We start from the raw sequence: 5,959 nt of genomic DNA, 5'->3' as shown, positions 1-5,959 counted from the left end.
CTCTCTCTCTCCTTTTGCCATCTACATGATCCTTGATTAAACATGGAACAGGGTTAATAAAAAAAAAGGAAAACGGACTCAAGGAGAGGAAATGCAACTGTCAGAAAACGGGACCGCCAGATTTCCTGGTGAACCTGCCTATGTCTGACTCAGTGTCAATCCACCATCTTCAGCCTGTGAACTTGTCTTGGGGTTTCTGTTTGGTTTTGGGGGTTGTTTTTATTGTTGGATGGTTGGTTTTTTTTGGAATGGGGGAGGGGTGAAGTCAAGGTGGGGGCTGGGGTGGGGGTGGGGGGGTCTGTACTTGAGATCTGAGCCTTTGGTACCTAGGAGGAGGGTGCTTTAAGGAGCTGTAGCTACAGGCTCACTGGAACCTCGAGGAAGTGAGGAGACTCGGCCAAACCCCGCCTGATGGTGTCTTCCCTCTTGGCTGGACCTGATGCCCCGAGCAGCCGATGGGAGACCCCCGCCCGGCTCTCAGGTAACAAAAGGAAATACAAACCAGTACATCGTCTGCTGTTGGGGGAGGGGGCTGAGGGAGGGGATATTATGGGGGATCCTGTGTAACTTGGGCATCGGATAGGAAACTTTATTTGGATTCTATATGCAATTTTATTCTTTTCCAATCAAAAGAGGAAATCAGGGAATGGAGCGTGGGGGAGGCAGTCAGGAGTAAAGGGGAGACAAAACTAAGCAATTAAAGCCCTTTCCATTAACCGCGCTGGGAAGGAAGGAGGTGCACTTGATTCTTGGATCGAGGGAAGAGGTGAAGTTCAGCTTTATTAACGTAACCATTTTCTGGGTTTCCATCAGGATCGGTTACTACCCTCCCCTTCTCACCCCCCCCCCAACTTCTTTTTAAAAAGAAAGCAATATAATATGCCCAACTGCCGGTTAAAATCATGACCCAAACCCCGAGGAGTCTGTCCCCTTCCCCATTGCACAAATAGCAGCAAAAGGCACCAGCGACTCTAGGGCCACTCAGGCACCCCTGAGAGCCAACCCTACGGTCTTTATCGCCGCAACTCTAGCTCGATGAGGCTCCGGTAAGCAAATCCGCCTCCTAACGGACTCTTCCTACTGCCTGCAGTTCTCGGCAAAGCAAAGGGGACACAAACACACACTCTCTGCTCTCTCCAAGCTCCAGATGCCCGACCCTTTACCTGCATATACTCCTACCACTCACTAACCTCCTCCTCCCTCAGCACTACATGCCTCCCCCCAAACAACGCACATATACCCCCGGGTCTCTACCATCTCTGCGGAATAAGCACCCATCGAGGAACTGGGGGTGGGTGGGTGTTAGGTAGGAGGACAGTAAATAGGCTGAGTGGGGTGGGGTGGAAGAGGAGAAGGGGTGAAAAAGAAAATCTATGCAAAATCCACAGATCTCCAAACTTTTGGAGGCAGATTTGGGAGGAAGGGTCATCCCGTGAAGGGGGGCAAAAGGGGAGGAGGGTATCAGGGGAGTTTTTCGGAGAGCGGTGACTTCTGACAGCCCGGGAAAGCTTCTGATCTGACAGCTTTCCAGTTCCTCTAAAACGCAAAAGGATCAAAGTAAAAAAGGAAGGAGTGAGAAAGAAAGAAAGAAAAATCTATGTAAAACGTATAGTATCAACCACTTAATCCAAAAGTTAAAGCCCGAAAAAAAGCTCCCCTTAAAGAGGGGGAAATAAACCTTCCAATCCCTTCGTCCTAAAGCAGAGCAAGTCTCGTATCTAAAAAGGGGGAAAGAGAGAGAAAAGGGGGGGGGGGGTGTTAATTTCTTTCTGATGCCTTCCGTTTTTCCTTGGAAGCTTCTGATCTGACAGCTTGGGGGGGGGGAGGGAGAGGGAGGGGGGGGGGGGGGAGGGAAGGGGGGGGGGGGGGGGGGGGGGGAGGGGGGGAAGGGAGAGGAAGAAGAGAGAGAGAGAGAGAGAAAAAGAAAGAAGAGAGAGAGAGAGAGAGAGAGAGGAGAGAGAGGGAGAGAGAGAGAGAGGGAGCGAAATATCAAAGATTGTGCAAGATCAGCCTGGAAAGATAATCGATACTCGACCTAAATTTAACACAAACTACTCAATAAAAGTTAAAGAAAAAACTTACTTTCCATTTCCCCTGCAGTTCCTATTCGATCTTCGCCTTTTTTTTTGTTTTGCTTTTATTTTACTTACAGCTGATCACATCCAAGTAAAACGAGAGGGTTCATTTAGGAAAAAAAATAAAAAAATAATCCTCGAACTTTATTGGGTGAAAATAAAAATGCTGGAGCAAAAAGTGGGGGGCATGGAGCGGTCCTTGGGGGTCCAGGAGTAGTTAAAGCATGTGCCGACCGCGGTCTCGCTGTTTGGTTGTGAAGGGGTTGGGGAAAGGAGGAAAGGAAATGAAAATCCGATATGTCTTTATTCTGCTAATTATTATCGTTTTAGCCCTGTTTAAAAAAATGGCTGATTAAGTTGAGTGCGCATGTCTTTGTGTGTCTATTCCCGATATGCACTCTGGGAATGAGAGAGGAGAGAGAGGGAGAGGGGGAGAGAGGGAGAGAGGGGGGGTGAGGCAGAGAAGGGGGGGGGGGGGTAGGGAGAAAGAGAGAGAGTGGTGTAATTAGTGAGGTGATCAACATTCTCCAGACTGCAAATGACGCGCAGCCCGGGACTTAGAGGAGCTAAGGCTGCTGTAGTGGCTTCTTCTAGGACTCCGAGGGGGCTGAATCGGGAGGCAGAGCAACCAGCCCGAAGAAGAGGGAGGCTGAGAAGGAACTCCATGGGTGCGAGCACACACACGCGCGCGCACACACACACACACACACACACACACACACACACACACACACACACACACACACACACACACACACACGCACAAGTCTGCAAACTTCATTAGTAACACAGAAAGTATATGAGCTTGAGAAAAAAAAAACATGAAGGAAATAAAAGAATCGTTGCTTTTTAGCTACGCAGGAATTTTTTAAAAAGCAAAATTATTACTGGGCTAAAGACTTGTTTACTGTGGAGTTAAGGAGAAGCTTGAATCTAGGAACCATCAATGAAAAATTAGCTAAGACAATAGGTTTAATATCTCATGTATTTGAATGTATATGCAGATATATGTAAATTTATGACATTTGCATGCGGATTACACGTGTGCATATCATATAATGTATATTTTCATTATAGATTTGTATTTTATTTGTGCATGTACATATCGCTTGTATACTCCTGATTTTAAGGCTAAGCTGAAGAAATTACCCAACTAAGAGCAAACTTCCCAGGGAACCAGCTCAAAAAGAGGAAAACAACTAAGTCATATTTTGAATATTGTATCTGACTTACATAAATCCAATAAAATACCTTTAACAGGAATTATTTTTATAAGTATGCTTTCATCTTGTGAGTCTGTAGAATTATCTTTCTTGAAGAACATTATGGTGAATTTTGAAACCCCACTACAGATCTCATTAGAATGAAATATACTCCAAGTATTTTCTTGTGTAAAATTTAAGGTGGCTGATTCTCATTTGAAAATCTAATTATCTTTTCTCAATACTACAGATGTGAATATGAGTGACACTTTCATTAAAAGATAATTAACTAAAAACTAGGAATAGACATACTTTTAAATATCCCCCCTACTGATGATTATAAAATGCCATCTTACTGATAATATATAAAATCAATTGTAAAATGCATAGCTATTCAAAGAGTATCTTAATATGCTGTAGGACACAACTATGATCCATATATCTAGTGTCTCAGAAATGGGAATTCTAGTGAAAGCAGAAGAAAAACAAAACTCAAATAAGAGTTAAAAACAAGAGATATTCACAATGTCAAGGAATCTGGGCAGGTGAACCATAACCTCCTTTGGAGATGACATGCCTTTGAAGTTCAGGATTCCTAGGATATTCGTCAAAACCCTGTCTTAGGCCTTAAGCACCAAATCCACCAAATACCAACAAAAAGGTTTATCACAAGCCCCTGGAAACACAGAAGATATAAACATGCATTTTTCTGGGCCCTAAACCTTCCATTCTGTACGAGCATTTTGCAAATCCTGAAACTGATGCCAAAAGGAATTAAAAACACATACAGAAATAACTGGAGAATAAAAGGATGCTTCCCCCACCCCCTTTTCCCCCAAGGGCAGGAATAGGCCAGAGTCAGAAATCTCCTTTGCCTAAAGGATATTGTTAAGGTTAGATTGGGGGGGGGGGGGGGGGAGGAAGTTATAGGGTAGGTGGAATAATTACTATGTATATGACCTTATTAAGAAAAAATAAAGTTACCACTGAGGGGTGCAAAATTTACCAATATATTGGAAACTAGATCTTCTAAATCTCTACTGAAAGAAAATCATATACTTATCCCAAGAAACCATTCCATTCTTCAAACTTCGGTCCAAAGAAAACCACAGAGACTGTAACACTTTTGGCTTCTTAAGAGATAACTTTGTTTGCAACCTTACCTTAACATGATAGTATATCATCAATATGCAAAGGATGACTTAAGCATAGGTCATCCCTAAAATGAAATTCATCTTCAACATATAACAAAAAGGGGACTACTATAGCACTAGTCTTTACATTATTACATTCCAAAGAAGAAAGCACTCTAATAAGTATATACATTCCCACTGATAGGAACTTATATGCGTTCATATATATAGGTATCTGAAGCATTTAACGAGATTGAGGGAAAATTAAGAAGGGAATTTTCAGTTTCAAATTAGGGAGAAAGAGAACAAGGACTGAAAGGGAGAGAAGTAAAGTATTCTAGTTCAATTACAGAAAAATAATTTCCTGAGACTTCCGACTTCAGAATGCATATGATGAAGGAAACACCTGAGAACAATATGTCTATTTCAAACTCAGGTGAAGAGAGTGGCATTTTTTTTTCTTTCGCTGTAATAGGAAAATGAAGACAATTTAGTTCTAAAGTTCTATTGCTCTCTCCCAATATCATCAATAAGATTAATGTCATTAATGCCAAAACATAATATCGGTCATTTTTTTGGTTGTCATTTTTCCTTCATTTCTACTTGGAAGAATAAAGCTTTTAGGGTTCTTGAATTACAGCCAAGCGAACAAAGGGGAGGAGAGGGCAGGATTTGTGAGAGGAGAGTTCACATTTTCAATCTTTTCTTCTGCTACTGTTCACTGTCTCTCCTAACGTTTTATATCGTCTCTCTTTACTCCTCTGTTTCTCTCCTTTCCTAAGAATAGTAGCTGGGTGATGGGAGATTGAGGGTAGGGGGTAGAGAGTACGGGATGTTAACAGTTTCGAAGCAACACGGAGATCGCCACGTAGCTAGGAAAATCGAAGAAGGTTAAATTCAAGAAGCAGCAGCAGGTTTGTGGGATGCGATAAGAGTGGAGGAGTGTGGGGCTGGTAGGGGGGAAGGAAGAAGCTCAAGAGCAGTGAGCAGACCCCGCGGGCTATACTGCTGATGCAGGCGGGATCCCCAGCGGCTCGATCCGGCGGCAAGGCTTCCTAGCCTCCCCTCCCTCTCCCCCTTTCCTTGCAGTGAGCTCAGGGAAAGACCCCAGCTGCTGCTCTCCAGTCTCTACGGACACCGCTTTCACCAACCTTTGCCTACCGGCTCTTTTACACCCTTCTCCCCTCCCCTCCCCCTTCCCCATCACCTCGGGTCATCCCTAAACTTCTCTCCACTTAGCGATCCTCTTTGGGATAAAAAAAGAAGAAGAAGAAGAAGAAAAAAAGATTTCAAGCCCTCCGCTGCCACCACAAAGCTTTGATAGTTTTCATTTCAAAGTGAAACAGGCTGATCCTTCCCTCCCACACGACCTCCCCAACGACCCTCACCTCCCTCACCCCCCCCCCCCCCCCCCCCCCCCCCCCCCTCACTCCTTCTGACCGGGCTTCCTTCCCCCCCCCAGGGGGGACGGGAGGGGGGGCGCAAAGGGGGGGGGGGGGGGGGGGGGTGGGCCACAGAAAAAAAAAAAAAAAAAAAAAGAGTTTAGCGG

General features: G+C 44.5%; 1 protein-coding gene and 1 long non-coding RNA gene across 5 annotated transcripts in view; one reads left to right on the top strand and one right to left on the bottom strand.

The window, feature by feature from the left end:
• The window catches only part of ZFHX4 (zinc finger homeobox 4), a 239,808-nt gene that overhangs the window by 231,049 nt on the left and 2,800 nt on the right, over window positions 1–5,959 (bottom strand). For 2 of the 4 annotated variants that reach the window (XM_069100145.1, XM_069100149.1), the window contains exon 1: window positions 2,083–2,494. The exons of the other annotated variants lie outside the window; for them this stretch is intronic. The gene's annotated coding sequence lies outside the window, so the exon portion shown is untranslated. Of the gene's footprint in view, window positions 1–2,082; window positions 2,495–5,959 lie in introns of those variants that run through there. 4 annotated transcript variants of the gene reach the window in all.
• LOC138170665 (uncharacterized) overlaps window positions 328–5,959 on the top strand; it is a 23,961-nt gene continuing 18,329 nt past the window's right edge. The window contains exon 1 of the long non-coding RNA XR_011170701.1: window positions 328–481. This is a non-coding gene — a long non-coding RNA (uncharacterized lncRNA). The remainder of the gene's footprint in view (window positions 482–5,959) is intronic.

Source organism: Petaurus breviceps, unplaced genomic scaffold, assembly GCF_028583685.1.
Source record: "Petaurus breviceps papuanus isolate PSGF00001 unplaced genomic scaffold, PetGlider_PUasm1.0 38, whole genome shotgun sequence".
Lineage (NCBI taxonomy): Eukaryota > Metazoa > Chordata > Mammalia > Diprotodontia > Petauridae > Petaurus > Petaurus breviceps.
The sequence above is the reverse complement of the archived record's forward strand: the minus strand, read 5'-3'. Positions and strand labels throughout refer to the sequence as shown.